At 38.7% G+C, this 18,566-nt stretch overlaps 1 long non-coding RNA gene and 1 pseudogene across 2 annotated transcripts; both read right to left on the bottom strand.

Moving 5' to 3' along the window:
• Positions 1-828: 828 nt before the first annotated feature.
• Positions 829-7,835, bottom strand: LOC145862292 (uncharacterized). The gene is made up of 2 exons (XR_014381604.1): positions 3,253-7,835; positions 829-3,103 (listed from the first exon to the last, which is right to left on the bottom strand). It is a non-coding gene; the product is annotated as an uncharacterized LOC145862292 (long non-coding RNA).
• A 2,710-nt stretch (positions 7,836-10,545) lies between these two features.
• LOC106578497 (tissue factor-like) lies at positions 10,546-14,895 on the bottom strand (annotated as a pseudogene). The gene is made up of 3 exons (XR_014381605.1): positions 14,683-14,895; positions 14,230-14,414; positions 10,546-12,459 (listed from the first exon to the last, which is right to left on the bottom strand). The product of XR_014381605.1 is annotated as a tissue factor-like (transcript).
• Positions 14,896-18,566: the final 3,671 nt, after the last annotated feature.

An 18,566-nucleotide genomic window follows, 5' to 3' on the forward strand; every position in this document is an offset into this window, starting at 1 on the left:
ATAAGCTTCCTTCCCGTTGGGACAGGTCTGCCATACCGTACATTTTATGATTTGTAAATATTTAGTACATGTTAGTGCATTTGTCTCCCTGTATTGTAACATGGACACAATTGTTTAAGGTAACGTCATGACATACTCACCATTGCACTAGATCACTTATACTGTCATGGGCATGGTACTGTACAAGTATAGGCCTATTCTAGAAGATTAGACTGCACTCAGTGACGGATTAAATAATCAATTGGGTCAGCTACAAAACAGATTGAGACAAAATATGAGAATATTGTCCTTAGAGAACGAGGGAAAAGGGGACCTTTCCAGCTACGTGATCAAGCTGATATCGGAGGAGCTTGGCATGGATGTGTCGGCGTGAAGCAGAAGAACGCTAAATACCCTCGCATTGTGAATCTTGAAGGTATGGCACTATCAGACCAAAGTCAACATTCTGAGGGCAAAGGAGGGAAGGGAGATCAAGACAATATAAAAGAGGAAATATAGCATGCAAGTCAAGAATTGTCAATAATTGTTCTATGGATGGGAGTGTGTGAATGTGTGCGTATGTGTCTGTGTATATACCTGGGAGAGTGAATGTGGATGTGTGTGGGAAGGCAGGAGAGACTTCTTTAAGGTGTGCGTTAGGCCTCCACTCATCCCATTTCAGTCTCTCAGAGGACCCACTCACCCCAAGCAGACCCCCACTAGCCACTGTACTTGAATTTAATTTGTAAGGTAATACAAACCAACCACAGTATTTAAGTGGCAGTCTTTTTTCAAAAGTATTGTCATAAATGTTGAAGCCGTGTTGAATGGACCAAACTGCAGGCGGAATGTGGATACTCATCTTTTAATGTAAAGAATAATAAATTAAAGCAAAGTATACACAGGAAAACAATAAACACGAAACTCACGCCAGGCTAACAGGCTTACTACAAACAAAAAAGACTAGCAGTGTTAGCACAACCACCCACAAACATACTCCTTAATATATGACTCCCAATCAGGAACAACGATCCCCAGCTGTTCCTGATCAGGAGTCACAAGACTAACACAGAAACAGACATACTAGACAACACATACAGACTTCTTCTGCCACGTCCTGACCAAAATACTACACCACTACTCCCTCTGCTGGTCAGGACGTGACAAGTATGTACATTGTATGTATCCACATAGTTTTTTGGTATATTAGGAGAGGAGATAAAAAGCCCTAAAAAGGCATAGCGCCTCAAGTACAAAGACGTACTTTGCTTTATGTTTTTGTTTTGTGTTTTTTGTTAAACGCCTGCTCAGCCTACATCCTCACACGCTCTATACAGTTGAAGTCGGAAGTTTACATAGACTTAGGTTGGAGTCAATTAAACTCGTTTTTCAACCACTCCACAAATGTCTTGTTAACAAACTATAGTTTTGGCAAGTTGGTTAGGACATCTACTTTGTGCATGACACAAGTAATTTTTCCAACAATTGTTTACAGACAGATTATTTCACTTATAATTCACTGTATCACAATTCCAGTGGGTCAGAAGTTTACATACACTAAGTTGACTGTGCCTTTAAACAGCTTGGAAAATTCCAGAAAATTATGTCATGGCTTTAGAAGCTTCTGATAGGCTAATTGACATCATTTGAGTCAATTGGAGGTGTACCTGTGGATGTATTTCAAGGCCTACCTTCAAACTCAGTGCCTCTTTGCTTGACATCATGGGAAAATCAAAAGAAATCAGCCAAGACCTCAGAAAAAAAATGTAGACCTCCACAAGTCTGGTTCATCCTTGGGAGCAATTTCCAAATGCCTGAAGGTACTACGTTCATCTGTACAAACAACCGTACGCAAGTATAAATACCATGGGACCACACAGCCGTCATACCTCTCAGGAAGGAGACGCGTTCTGTCTCCTAGAGATGAACATACTTTGGTGTGAAAAGTGCAAAACATTCCCAGAACAACAGCAAAGGACCCTGTGAAGATGCTGGAGGAAACAGGTACAAAAGTATCTATATCCACAGTAAAACGAGTCCTATATCGATATAACCTGAAAGGTCGCTCAGCAAGGAAGAAGTCACTGCTTCAAAACTACCATAAAAAAGCCAGACTACGGTTTGCAACTGCACATGGGGACAAAGATCATACTTTTTGGAGAAATATCCTCTGATCTGATGAAACAAAAATAGAACTGTTTGGCAATAATGACTAAATATTGAAGCAACATCTCAAGACATCAGTCAGGAAGTTAAAGCTTGTTTGCAAATGGGTCTTCCAAATGGACAATGACCCTAAGCATACTTCCAAAGTTGTGGCAAAATGACTTAAGGACAACAAAGTCAAGGTATTGGAGTGGCCATCACAAGGCCCTGACCTCAATCCCATAGAAAATTTGTGGGCAGAACTGAAAAAGCGTGTGCGAGCAAGGAGGCCTACAAACCTGACTCAGTTACACCAGCTCTGTCAGGAGGAATGGGACAAAACTCACCTAACTTATTGTGGCAAGCTTGTGGAAGGCTACCTGAAGCGTTTGACCCAAGTTTAACAATTCAAGGCAATGCTACCGAAATAAATAAAAGCTGAAATAAATCCTTCTCTCTACTATTATTCTGACATTTCACATTCTTAAAATAAAGTGGTGATCCTAACTGACCTAAGACAGGGAATTTTTACTCGGATTAAATGTCAGGAATTGTGAAAAACTGAGTTTAAATGTATTTGGCTAAGGTGTATGTTAACTTCCGACTTCAACTGTATATACAATTTATAGAATTGCTATGTATTTATACTATGATCTTCCCATTCTGTGGAATTCCCACCGCCCTTATATGTCATGTCTACTAAAATGTTTAACTTGGTTCTTCAATGATAAACGGAACAGATAAGGTTAACTAAAGACCAACAAAATGCACCTTATCACATGGAATGTCCATGGGTTCCATGATGGGGGGGAAAAGCATATGGTTCTTGAACACATAAAGAGATTGTCAGCATATGATTTTTGTTGTTGCTGTTGCACGAGTTACATTTAAAAAAGGACAAATTGAACATTTAAAGAGGAGCTGGGTTGGAGAGGCCTTTGCTGCCACCTACTGTAGAAACAACAGAGATGTTGGCATCCTGATAAAGAAGAATACAACGTTTTTATTTATATCCCAGCATATGGACCAGGAAGGCAATTTTCTAATGTTGAATTGTACCTTACATGGTGAAAAATAATAAAATGTATCATGAGTTATAATATAATAAAATGTATCATGAGCACTTACCACGTTGCACCTTAGTCTCCTCCTTACGACGATCGTCACAGAATCTTATTTGGGTCAGAAAAGGATGATTGATAAGATATACAACATCTTGCAGAGAGCATATCCAACTGGCAATGTCTTAGAAAAAATATATAAACTATTGATGGAAGGAAAGTTGGATCATAACTAATTAAATTACAGTTAACTAAAATGTACACTTAATCCAGTATAAACTAATGTATAGAATGTATTATACAAGAGACAAAATTCCCAAATTCTACAGCACAATGGCAGAGTCATGTCTCAAGTGTAAAACTAATAATGATTCAATAATCCATGCTTTCTGGGAATGTTATAAAGTCCGGAAGTTGTGGGTGGAGCTAGAAAGTTGGCTGTCAGAAGTATTACAATGTACACTTACTTTTAATCCATCTGTCTGTATATTTCAAAACATGGCATATGGGGGTGTACAGTAGTAAGATATCCAATGGGCTGGATGATTCTCTAATCATCACTCATCTTGAAAAAAAAGTATACTAAAAACTTGATCAATCAATCAGCCATCATTAACACAACGGAAAAATCGAGTAATTTATTATTGAAATTTTGAAATAGCATGGGCGACCGAGAAAAACAAATTGGTACAATTTACAGTAAGTCCAAGTGGAAAACAATAACGCAGGCACTAGGGGTGGGGGTGTGAGCATGCAGCTCTGGGTAGATTAGATATAGTCGTTGTTCGTGTGTGTCTGTAAGTTGTTGTTCGTATGTAATATATGTTTTGTTTTTAGAGTGTAAAAAATAATATATATAATATATATTAAAAAAATCAAGCAGATTCTAAACCTCCCAGCATATAAATCACAATCACACATTTATGACTCCAATTGTTTATATGATAATATGTTTTTATGATATAACTATTCTAAAGAACTAATCGCGTAATCGTGCCATGCATGTCTCATATTACATTTAGTTAGTCAGTCAGTCCCATGAAGTTTAGTACACGGCATGCCACAGGGTTGTGCAATCTCTGCCAGGTCTTTAGAACAATGAGGTCTTTGTCACTGTAGTGAGTGAGACTATTGCACCTCCCAAGGCCACCGGCAGGTATCTGGTGTATCCAGCCTGGTCCCAGATCTGTTTGTGCTATCTTGCCAATTCCTATGACAATGACCATAAAAGTTGGCAAAACAACACAAACAGATCTGTGACCAGACTATGGTACCTCCACTCTACTCAGGAACAGGTTAAACTCTATGGTTGGGCTGTCATGCAGTTGATTGGACATCACTTAATGTGATGACTGCTCCGGGGACACAATTATTGTTTTAAGTTCAAAGTTGGTTTTGGCATTAATCACATAGAACAAACTCATTTAAAGTGCAACTGAAGCCAACAAACAACTTATCTGATATAAAACAGCCTATGTGGCATCAATATTTGTCAGAAACATTTATTGTATTGTCAAAATGGACTACAAAGTGTAAATAGGATAATTTTATTAATAAAGTCAGTCTCGTCCAAAACTAGTTTTGTAAGTGAGTTAGTCATGACTTGTAGGGTTTTGACTTTGACATGCTCACTTGACCACTAAAACAGGATACACAGCTGCGGTGATTGTTCTCTATCCAATCCTACCGCAGAACAGACAGAGACACAGATCTTGCAATCAAAGCAGCAGATCTGACTGTTTTCGTAAGACAACACGTCGCACATTTTATAACTTAAGAAATAATCCTCCAAACACCTTAGCTAGATGTAAAATTTCACGACTAAAACCTCCTCTGCAAAAACATCAAAATTAATAACAGATTTCTTGAGTTATCTAAGATTCATTCTGACTATTTTGAAGAAGTAATTCTGGCTTTGTTCCTATGGTGTCTCATGGGGGACAAACATCAGTAACTGCCACATCGAACCACATCCTAAGACTGAAATCTTGTTTTTCTTAATGAGCAACAGAGAAACACATTCAGAATCATTGCGTTCAGTTGCTTTTTAAGAATAGGTTTGAGAATGTAGGGACAGACATGGATGAGAGGTTGTCACACTGCTGACATAAAAGTTGATAGTGCCCTGAAAGGCCAGTAAACTGCAGAGGGCCACTCAGCATGGTTTACAGACTCATTTTAGAAGAGATGTGGATCATCATAAAACATGGTGTGCTTGTATGAAACAGAAATGGGATGTCTTTGGAATTCAACGCAAAGATCACAGACTTGACTTCTAAGTAAAGACAAACAGTTAGTTCACAGAGAGCTTGTAAAAATGTTCTACTTGGCATTTTTCTCATGAACAAAATTCCATAATTTTTCTAAACTAATGGGATAATTGAATGTCACCACAACCAGTTTTATGTTTTCCCGAAAGAGAGAAAAACATTCACACTAAAGAATTTGTCTTTAAAACAAATGGTAACACGTTATATTAATGTCCCTTAAAGATGCAATATGTAACTTTTTCGGCAACCTGACCAAATTCACATAGAAAGATCTGTCATTTTCATTGAAAGCAAGTTTAAGAAGTTGCAGATCTGTTCTATGTGCGCTATTTGGTTTGGTACACCAGCTTCAAACAGCTGAAAATACAATATTTTTGGTTATGGAAAATATATTTCACAGCGGTTTAGATGGTACAATGATTCTCTACACTATACTTGCTCGATTTGTCACATAAACTGAAATTAGGTGAACTATTAGAATTTTAGCAACCAGGGAATTGTGGAACGATTTCTTCATATTGCACCTTTAATAAACCATACAAAAACAAACTTACCACTGGTGTGTGTGGCCAAAGAGCTCTATTTTCATAACATCTGACCAAAGGACCAGTTCCAATCCAAGTGCTAATGCCGTTTAGCAAACTCCATGCGTTTACATTTGTTGGATGACATGAAAATAGAGCTCTTTGTCTATGCACACCAGTAGTGGGTTTGGCATCGAGATGAGAATGCATCAGTAGAAAAGAACCCCATACCTGCTGTAAAATATGGTGGTGGATCTTTGATGTTATGGGGCTATTTTGCTTCCACTGTTCCTGGGGCCCTTGGTAAGATCAACAGTATCATGAACTTTACCCAGTGCCAAGACATTTTTGCCAAAAACCTGTTTGCCTCTGCCAGGAGGTTGAAACTTGGCCAGAAGTGAATCTTCCAACAAGACAATAACCCCAAGCACACATCGATATCCACAAAGAAATGGTTAATTGGCCACAAAGTAAACATTTTGCAATGGACATCTCAGTCTCCGGACTTGAAACCCATTGAAAACCTTTGGTTTGATTTGAAAAGGGCAGTCCATAAGCACAGACCAATGGATATCAATGGAACTGGAAACATTCTATATGGAGGAATGGTCTAAGATCCATCCCAATGTGTTCTCCAATCTCATAAAACATTATAGAAAAAGGTTCAGTGCCGTTATCCTATCAAGGAGAGGGTGCACAAAGTATTACAAACTGGGGTGGCAATAATTTTGTCACCTATCTTTTTTTGAGAAAAAAAAAGGTTACTTGTTTAACAAAATCTTGTAATATTTGTAATATTATAAAATAATATATATATGTATATATTTTTTTGCATACAATATAGCTCAGTACATATGGAAAACCATTGTGGTAAATTAGTAGACAACTTGTTCTGTGGGTAAATAATGGCTTGGATGGATTCAATGTTTTGTTTTGTCACAGTTCAGAGGAAAAGAGAAGTCTCTGAATCGACTAGTTGTTGTTTGAGCCTCAGGAAAACAATGTGAAGATTTCAGAGCATGTTTGTAGAGTTCCCTGAATGACTCCAGTCCTCCACAAAACTCCAATCACTCTTTTAATCAAGAAAGACCATCACACCGCTACACATACTGCACATTCCTTAACTGTTACTGTTATTGTATGAGGACTAGATACTCCTGTAACAGAAAAGGTTCAGTAAGCCAGACTCACATTATGAGTAACCTTGCCTGAGACATGAAGAGTTGTTTTAGCTCCCCGAAGCTAATTCCTAGGCTTTAGCTCAGCCGGCTAGCACAGTCTTGTGTCTATTCTTCTTTCCCAGGTCTGAGTTTATTGTGGTGGCTGGTCACTATCCTGTGTGGTCCATCGATCCCAATGGCCCTACTAAGTGTCTTGTAAACAGACTACGACCACTGCTGAAGAAGTCTGATGTCACAGTCTACCTGAGTGGTCATGACCACAGTATACAGGTGGGTACGTTGTTCGAATAAATATCATGACCAAACATGTACATTAAGTAGCAGTTTGAGGTGAAATAACCAAATGTTTTATGATTGCTATATTAACTTAAACTTGATGTTAACTAACACTCCACACTCTCACCAGTTTCTCAGAGAGGATGATGGGAGTTCCTGTGTGGTCAGCAGGAGTGGGACCTTTGCCCACTTATAACATCAACACCCAAGTGAAAAAAAGTGTATTTTAATATGTTACAAGTATACTTAAATATACTAAAAAGTCTAATAATATACTTCAAAGACGAGATGTATTTTTCTAGTATATCTGAAGTATACTATAAATTTGATACATTACACTTCAACACAATTATTAGAAGTGAACTTTATATTTTTTCAGTCTTTTTTATTATACTATAAATATACTATCACAACACTTCAATACACTTCAGTCTTTTTGTATACTATAAATATAATATAATCTAACTTCAATACACTTATTAAAAGTGTACTTTGAATTATTATTTTCCAGTATTTTAGCATACTATAAATATACTATCATCAACCTTCAATACACGTATTAAAAGTGTACATTAAATTCATTGTTTTTCAGTGTAAGTATACTATATGTTCACTATCATTAAACTTAAACACACTCATTAAAACTGTACTTCAATTTCAAACGCTTTAATTGTAAATTAGTATATTCATTCAAAATACACAATTTACACTTGGAAATTGCTGCTCTAGCCACAACAGCTTTGTAAATAGCATGTTAACATTGGTTGAGAAGATGCCTTGGTCAATCAAGGTAACCTCTACATGGCTATTTACAATAGCTGATGTAGTTAATTAGTAGAAGTGTATTTGTAAAGGCATACTTGAAACACATTATAAATACACTTTTTTTGTAAAGAAAATAGAGGAATTCTAATTCAAATACCATTTTAGAATAATTATAATTTATGAGAAATATACCTAAAATGTACTTAAGGTAAATTCAAAGTATATTTGTTTTGCTCTTTATCTAATATACTTAAGGACAAAAAAAGTGTCCCAGTTTAGATATTTTTAAATGTATTTAATATACTTAAAAGCTAATAAAATATAAATATACTTGAAATTTGTTAGTAAAGTATGATTTAAGGATATTTAAATATAATTTGTTTCCGCTTGATGTAGATTTGGCCTTGTGTTGTAAATTATTGTCATGCTGAAAGGTAAATTCCTCTTAAAGCATTTGAAATTGAAGTACAGTTTTAATGAGTGTGTTTAAGTTTAATGATAGTGAACATATAGTATACTTAGACTGAAAAACAATGAATTTATAGTACACTTTTAGTAAGTGTATTGAAGGTTGATGATAGTGTATTTAAAGTATACTAAAATACTGAAAAAACAATTAATTTAAAGTACACTTTTAATAAGTGTATTGAAGTGTGATGATAGCATATTTATAGTATACTAAAAGACTGAAAAAACAATGAATATAAAATTACACTTTTAATAAGTGTGTTGAAGTGTAACGCTATTATATTTTTATAGCATACTTCAGATATATTATTTGATTTTTTTTGAATATTTATGTATACTTTGGTATATTTGGAATGCATTAAAATAAACTTTTCTCTGGCTTAGGGAGGCATCAAGAGATGGTCAACAATGAACTACCTTAGGCCTAACATGCTGACTGTCACTATACGGTATCTTTAAGCCATTTACAAAACTGAAAACATCTCATTCCATTTCAATGGATCTTTTAACCTTTCTGTTTTTAAAGTATTTGACTTGGACTCCAAAAACAAATGTGTGAATAAGATTGTCACAGAATTGTAATTGTATAATGTTTTGAAAATGTTATATATATATATATATATATATATATATATATATATATGTGTGTGTGTTTTTTTTATGAATGATTGACACTAATGTCAGTTGAATGACCTGTAGGTGCTGCTAGTTAGATACTTTTTGCAGGAACTACACAAGACTGATGTCTGCTGTGATAACTCTCAAGTTACGTAACCTTCCCCCACTCTTCAACAATGTCTCATATCAAAGATAAACACATTACCACAAATGAATGATAAGACTTTATTATGAAAATGCCATCAAAATCAAACGGAGTACCATATTAGTACCAGATTCCACAGTTGTGTTTAATTTTGCTTTGATTTTTTTACATCATCTTCTGTCATCTAACTGTTTGGTATCAATATACACTGCTCAAAAAATAAAGGGAACACTTAAACAACACAATGTAACTCCAAGTCAATCACACTTCTGTGAAATCAAACAGTCCACTTAGGAAGCAACACTGATTGACAATAAATTTCACATGCTGTTGTGCAAATGGAATAGACAACAGGTGGAAATTATAGGCAATTAGCAAGACACCCCCAATAAAGGAGTGGTTCTGCAGGTGGGGACCACAGACCACTTCTCAGTTCCTATGCTTCCTGGCTGATGTTTTGGTCACTTTTGAATGCTGGCGGTGCTTTCACTCTAGTGGTAGCATGAGACGGAGTCTACAACCCACACAAGTGGCTCAGGTAGTGCAGCTCATCCAGGATGGCACATCAATGCGAGCTGTGGCAAGAAGGTTTGCTGTGTCTGTCAGCGTAGTGTCCAGAGCATGGAGGCGCTACCAGGAGATAGGCCAGTACATCAGGAGACGTGGAGGAGGCAGTAGGAGGGCAACAACCCAGCAGCAGGACCGCTACCTCCGCCTTTGTGCAAGGAGGAGCAGGAGAAGCACTGCAAGACCCCTGCAAAATGACCTCCAGCAGGCCACAAATGTGCATGTGTCTGCTCAAACGGTCAGAAACAGACTCCATGAGGGTGGTATGAGGGCCCGACGTCCACAGGTGGGGGTTGTGCTTACAGCCCAACACCGTGCAGGACGTTTGGCATTTGCCAGAGAACACCAAGATTGGCAAATTCGCCACTGGCGCCCTGTGCTCTTCACAGATGAAAGCAGGTTCACACTGAGCATGTGACAGACGTGACAGAGTCTGGAGACGCCGTGGAGAACGTTCTGCTGCCTGCAACATCCTCCAGCATGACCGGTTTGGCGGTGGGTCAGTCATGGTGTGGGGTGGCATTTCTTTGGGGGGCCGCACAGCCCTCCATGTGCTCGCCAGAGGTAGCCTGACTGCCATTAGGTACCGAGATGAGATCCTCAGACCCCTTGTGAGACCATATGCTGGTGCGGTTGGCCCTGGGTTCCTCCTAATGCAAGACAATGCTAGACCTCATGTGGCTGGAGTGTGTCAGCAGTTCCTGCAAAAGGAAGGCATTGATGCTATGGACTGGCCCGCCCGATCCCCAGACCTGAATCCAATTGAGCACATCTGGGACATCATGTCTCGCTCCATCCACCAACGCCACGTTGCACCACAGACTGTCCAGGAGTTGGCGGATGCTTTAGTCCAGGTCTGGGAGGAGATCCCTCAGGAGACCATCCGCCACCTCATTAGGAGCATGCCCAGGCGTTGTAGGGAGGTCATACAGGCACGTGGAGGCCACACACACTACTGAGCCTCATTTTGACTTGTTTTAAGGACATTACATCAAAGTTAGATCAGCCTGTAGTGTGGTTTTCCACTTTAATTTTGAGTGTGACTCCAAATCCAGCCGTCCATGGGTTGATAAATTGGATTTCCATTGATTATTTTTGTGTGATTTTGTTGTCAGCACATTCAACTATGTAAAGAAAAAAGTATTTAATAACATTATTTCTTTCATTCAGATCTAGGATGTGTTGTTTAAGTGTTCCCTTTATTTTTTGAGCAGTATATATAAGATGTCCAGACAATGCTCTGGCAAAACTATTTAGTTTAAACATAAAATCTATCTACTGAGCCCTCAAACCTTTAAAGCATCAATATATTTTCTATATGGCCCATGGCAAAATGTGTAGAATTGTAGGAAATTAACTTAAAACTTCTCTCCATCGTCTCCATTAAAATGTTTTGCAGCGAGGTGGGAGCCCACCCCCACAACCAAATCTCACTTAGGGCCCCCAAAAAGGCTGGGATGAACCTAGCAATCACTCCGATCCCATACTCTGGAGAAGAAACAGGATTGTCGACCATTATAGGGCTGGATGATGAGTCACACGCACACACACACAGGGACTTTTCCAGTGTTGTTTTCACATTCAGTCTTAACATTAGTCATTAATTTGCTTCTTTTATTCTTTGCATTCCCATCCTGATTGGCCCACTAGGAGACATAATCAGCAGCTAAACCCCTCTTCTCATCATTCCTCACAGCGAGTAAGACGCACATGAATGATTCTACATTTATAATACTAGGACTTGGCATTAGCTGAGTGGCGATATCCTCAGTACCACAGTTGCATATCTGATCTCCCTTAAAAATATAATGGCCAACATAAATTATTGACTTACAATAATTCCCTGTGGCTCAGATGGTAGAGCATGGTGTTTGCAACACCAGGGTTGTGGGTCAATTCCTATGGGGGGCCAGTACAAACAAAAAAAAATGCATGAAATGAAATGTATGCATTCACTACTGTAAGTTGCTCTGGATAAGAGCGTCTGCTAAATGACTAAAATGTAAAACAGGGCCGAATTTCCTTTATGAACACAACTTCTCAAAAAGATCAAGGCTGACACATGAGCCAGAAATGTATACTAGAGAATAAAAGACACCAACCCTGCTACAGTACACCTCAGTAGTACTATTTATCACGATAATATATATACATATACCACTTAGCAGATGCTTTAATCCAAAGCCACTTGCAGTACAGTGACAATGAGAGCAAACATTTTTAGTGTGTGTATGTGATCCCTGCGGGACTTGAACCAATGACCTTGGCATTGTTAGTGTCCTTACCTTCAAAGACGGACATATCGTTGCCCGGTGAGCACTGTCTTTGACTGAGCTCTCCCAGCTGTTTGTCTGTCCTGCGGGAGAGGATGTAGGCCTGCACGTTGAAGCAGTAACTCACCCCAGGATCTATATCCCCCTCTTCTAGCTCTATCTAACTGCTTGCAGAGATCTTTGTTTTCTAGAGGGAGAATTACATAAGAAGCTATTATATGTGTTCTAATGTATTTAATTTTGTATAACTTGTACGTTGCTGTTTTACTATCATAAAAAATCGAATATTCATAACACACATAGAAAGATTTCCCATGCAATATAATCAGAAGTAAGCTTGCGAATCATCCACATTTAATTTACACTGAACAAAAATATATACACAACATGCAACAATTTCAAAGGTTTTACTAAGTTACAGTTCATGTAAGGAAATCAGTCAATTGAAATAAATTCATTAGGCCCTAATCTAAGGATTTTACATGACTGGGAATACAGATATGCATCTGTTGGTCACAGATACCTTAAAAAAAGGTAGGGGCATGGATCAGAAAACCAGTCAGTATTTGGTGTGATCATCATTTGCCTCACGCAGCACGACACATCTCCTTCGCATAGAGTTGATCAGGCTGTTGATTGTGGCCTGTTGATCAGGCTGTTAATGTTGTCCCACTCCTCTCAATGTCTGTGCGAAGTGGGAGGATATTGGCGGGAACTGGAATATGCTGTCGTACACGTCAATCCAGAGCATCCCAAACATGCTCAGTGGGTGACATGGCTGGTGAGAATGCAGGCCATGGAAGAACTGGGACATTTTCAGCTTCCAGGAATTTTGTACAGCTCCTTGCGACATGGGGCCGTGCATTATCATCCTGTAACATGAGCTGATGGCGGTGGATGAATGGCACGACAATGGGCCTCAGGATTTTGTCACGGTATCTCTGTGCATTCAAATTGCCATCGATAAAATGCAATTGTGTTTGTTTTCTGTAGCCCATACCATAACTTCACCGCCACCATGGGGCACTCTGTTCACAATGTTGATATCAGCAAACCGCTTACCCACACGACGCCATATACGGTGTCTGTCATCTGCCCGGTACAGTTGAAACCAGGATTAATCCGTGAAGAGCACACTTCTCCAAAGAGCATTTTCCCACTGAAGTTGGTTACGACGCCAAACTGCAGTCAGGTCAAGACTCTGTTGAGGACGACGAGCCCGCATATGAGCTTCCTTGAGACAGTTTCTGACTGTTTGTGAAGAAATTCTTCGGTTGTTCAAACCTACAGTTTCATCAGCTTTCTGGGTGGCTCGTCTCAGAAAATCCCACAGGTGAAGAAGCTGGATGTGGAGGTCCTGGACTGGTGTGGTTACACGTGGTCTGCAGTTGTGAGGGCGGTTGGACGTACTGACAAATTCTCTAAAACAGCTCTGGCAACAGCTCTGGTGGACATTCCTGCAGTCAGCATGCCAATTAAATGCTCACAAAAACTTGAGACATCTGTGGCATTGTGTTGTGTGACAAAACGGCACATTTTAGAGTGGCCTTTTATTTTTCCCAGCACAAGGTGCACCTGTGTAATGATCATGCTGTTTAATCAGCTTCTTGTTATGTCACTCCAATGGTGGATGGGTTATCTTGGCAAAGGAGAATGCTCACTAACAAGGATGTAAAGAAATGTGAGCAAAACATTTTTGAGATATAAGCTTTTTTGCATATGGTATATTTCAGTGATCTTTTATTTCAACTCATCAAAGATGGGACCAACACTTTACATGTTGCGTTTATCTTTTTGTTCAGCATAATTATATTCCTTGACTTGCACCTTTAAGGAGCCTAAACCATTGATGAATGTCTGTCTCATTTGGTTCGACCCCAGGCCCTAGAGTACTTTTAGGAACTGTAAATATCTAGTGTAGGGCTGCCATTTTTATTACCCTCCCCTTTGAGCTTACCTTGCCCGTGCTTGTTGCTTTCCCAAAGGTGACTTTGTACTGCAGTTCATCAGCGAAGACATCCTGGATGGTTCTCTGTTGGTTCTGCTCGTTGAACAGGGCTGTGAGAGGGTCTTCTACATACAGGATGATCTTCCTCTTGTCTTTGCTCATCTCAAGTTTGAACTCAGGTCTGCCTATAAGAGCTGGAAGGGAAATAACACGAGAGGTTGACAAGCTTGCTTGTCACACCTGGCCCCACTTGGTGACACTGGCATGCAGTTGGAATAGAAAACAAAGAAAGTCGCACACTCTTCTTTCTCCAGGTGATTTATAGAAGAACCAACATTTCTGCACTGTCATGCAGAAAATGTGCCCTGATACATGGCTGTTGATTCCTATGGCACCACAGGTGTTAACTGCCATGTATCAGGGCATGCGAAAAATGTGTCATTGTATGGCTGCGGTACCTACTGTCATTGTAAGGGGTGAACCTCTCCGACCTTGTGTGGGGGAACTCTATGAGGTCAGAGTTCACGCAAAGTAGGGGTTTGAGAGGACATCAGAGGAGTATATGGCCTTCAGGTCCACCAGAGAGTTGGACAGGTCACACTCTGTCTCCATAGTCCTAATACAGTGTTGGTTCTTCTTTCTGTTCTGACCGATTCTGAAATAAAGGAGATATTTATGATACAGTCACAGCATCATTCTGATACTGTTAGCGTTCCTCTCTCTGTTCTGGCCAATACTGAAATAGACGTAATGGTAGGTTTCAGTCAAAGGATTATCATTATCTTCAAACATTTTTTTGTTGCATTTAGGTAATTCATTGGGTCTGGACTGGAATCTTAGTTCAACAATAAGAAAAGTACCAAATATGAATCTTTGTAGTATTGAGCTCTTTGCACCACATATCACACACATTGTACTTCATTAAAAAAAATTCAGCTCCAACCTCCCTTGATCTATTCAACAGTACACGGCAAATTGGACAGTGTTGATTTTTCAGTAACATTTCTAATGTTAATTCAGGAGTTAAAGTGGTGTAAAAGAACAATTAGTGGTGTAAAAGAACCCCAAGTGTTGGTGTTAATAACCAGAGTTATTGTTTTACACTGTTGACAATAAACAGTCCCATAAAAACCACACCCATTATTTTCATATTTCCCAGCATGCTCAACTGCAGGTAGATTATTTTAGGATTGTTTTTAATATCTGTGTTTTTGCATGTTGCCTACATTGATTGACTGATTAATCTTATGCTACACCAAGATACATAACACATTTTTCTAAACTAATCCGATCAGTTAGTAAGATTTATTGCAGCCATTACGGAAATAGTTGTTCCCATTTAAATGATTTAAGTAGTGTTTTTAAAAAAAATCTAGTTTACTAACCATGTCAATTAATTAAGAATGCAGGTTCCTGGTGAATAAAAAATCAAACTTGGATGCCTAACTCTGGCTGGATTGCAATAGGAATTCCATACCACATCCTGATGTGGCCTTTTAACCAGGAGTTACCTAACACCACCGTGTTGGAGTAAAAATGGGCCATCAACTAGGCCAATAAGTAAGGCCTTATGATATAGAGTATGTAATGTATTGTCATAGTTTCATTTTAATGATAACATTCACCCTAGGAACTCACTCGGTGAAAGCCACAGGCCTTTAAAAGGAATGAATCCAACAACTAACAAATGTAGTCATGGGTGTTAACTCTACAATTTACTCAAAAAGAAAATGAACCCTGGGAAATATGCAAATTAGGCTTTACACCATCCAGTGTTAAAAGAACACCAAAAAGGATTTACTGTAACACTAAAGGTTTTAACTTCTTACACTGAGAAAGTGTAACAGCGTCAGCACTAAGCAAAGTGATTCCAGTTTACTCTGAATCAAGTGTTATGTTTTACACTGTAGGCGTTGCGTATTACTCTACAGTAGAGCTATGCCAACACTACAATCAAAGGGGAACACTGAAACAGAGTTAAATCTTTACCACTTTCAAAAGTGTTATTTTAAGACCAGTACAGGTGAGGATCATATGTTCACTGAAAATAGTGTACATTTGAAACTTTCAGAGTTAAATGTACATCATTGATTTTTCTGTGTATAAGATGCATTTCTGAAAACCCTTTTAGCAGATCAATAGTGTAGTCTGATCACATCAGTCCTGCCCTCCTACTGCCACCCAACACATCACCCTGACTCTTCAGGGTCAGAGACTGAGACTGGGAATAGGTTAGTGCAGATCTCCCATGATAATGTGATTATAGGCAACATCTTTTTAATATTTCATGGAGATGTTTCATTTCATGAATAGTATAAGGCAGTAATGTAGTATTCGGTAATAACTTGATGTCGGCAACTGAACTTTTTCGACCAACCATTCAATAATCATTGAAGTGCCAGATAAACACACTATAAGGCATTTCCATGGAATGATTGAAATTGTTCTCTCTTTCTGTAAGTGCATAAACCAGTATTCAGTATGTGAATTATTTACTTACACTGAATATTCAACAGTGTATGAATAGTTGGTAGGTTTAGAATCCCACAAAAGCAGTGTTTTGAAGTTGATAGACAACCAGGAAACGTTATGTGCTTTGGGATAGTCCCTTACAAGTAGAGCAAGATCAGTTAACTACATGTAATGTTAGACATTGACAATGAGTAAAATGTAAATAATTAGGGACAGTGTGCTTTTTCATGAGAGGGTTGAAGGGTACATTGCCTGTACTGTAAATCAGGCTGGTCCCAAGCAGTCCCAAGAAGTTGGCAACACAAGATTTGGACATTATGGCTTTTAAATAATACAGTAGGCCTATGTGCATAAGTATTTTATTTATCCACACTATTTGTATAGTGTACATCTTTTAGGATTGTAGGCTATATTTTAATAGCCCATTTGCCTCACCTGAAACACAGTTTGAAAAGATGAGTACAGTACAAAATGTCGTAAAAAAAACATTTTCCTTTCCATTCTCATCATTTTATATTCCAACAGGTCAGCGTAAAAACAGTAATCCGATCGGATTGATCCGTGTACGGTTTCTTTAATCAATATCCGGCCTTAAACAACGAAGACGGATAATAATTTCGACTGCATGAATTCCTTTTTCTGTCGTCCAAAAGATTGAATTAATGAGCAGAGACAGCGTGGGCGTATAGAGGAGAGGCTGCAACAGGTTACGTGTTCTATCGGTTTCAAAGTAAACGCTATGTGACTATCTGACGTTACCTGACCATCGCTCCAGCTAGCTAGCTTTCGATAGGTTAGTTATAATAAGGGACACCAACAAGTAACGTGAGTTAATTAGCTAGCTGCCTTGATGACTTTACTGACAGACAAGACAGGGAGTGTGGGTGCGCGCACTATCTGTGTATACACTGGCCAAGGATCGTTCTATCCAGCCCCAGCTAACACGGCTTCCAAGTTTTGACCATTACTCTCTCTCTCTCTCCGCCATTAAGTGAGTATTAATTAATCTTCAGCAGTAGTCAGTGGCGTACCTTCAGCCGGTGCAGTCACACCAGATCCCTCAGTACAGGCCCAGATCTGCGGAGCCGCGGCCACACTATATAATTTGAATACCACGCCACCATGCCTAAGTATTAATTATTGACACGTGTCTATCACGTCTACGAGTGGGCAATAAGCTTTCTTTAACCTATGCTATATGATAAATGATCCTACTGGTGGTTTCACCAACAAAATGTGTTTTTTGCCACTACATAAGCCAGCATGATATTTTAGTGTATTGATGACAATAAATCAAATTAATTTGCTAAATAAATCATATTATTCAATGGTTTCAATACCATGTTAAGATAATAAAATGCATTCTGGGATTCATTGTGCAAATACTCTCCAAAGCGTTGTTGTTTCTGTCATCGTTTTAAGCAACTGTTGAGCTAGCTATAAACAGGGAAAATAATTTATTTTCTTTGTGTTTTTTTATTTCACCTTTATTTAACCAGGTAGGCCAGTTGATAACAAGTTTTCATTTACAACTGCGACCTGGCCAAGATAAAGCAAAGCAGTACGGCAAAAACAACAACACAAAGTTACACATAAGCAAACACACAATAGAAAAAATGAAAAATCTATGTACAGTGTGTGCAAATGTAGAAGAGTAGGGAGGTAGGCAATAAATAGGCCATAGATGCGAAATAATTAACGCTGAATAATTAATTTAGCATTAACACTGGAGTGATAGATGTGCAGATGATGATGTGCAAGTAGAGATACTGGGGTGCAAAAGAGAAAGAGGGTAAGTAATAATATGGGGATGAGGTAGTTGGATGTGCTATTTACAGATTGGCTGTGTACAGGTACAGTTATCGGTAAGCTGC

Source organism: Salmo salar, chromosome 19 (genome assembly GCF_965601325.2).
Source record: "Salmo salar chromosome 19, fSalSal1, whole genome shotgun sequence".
NCBI lineage: Eukaryota > Metazoa > Chordata > Actinopteri > Salmoniformes > Salmonidae > Salmo > Salmo salar.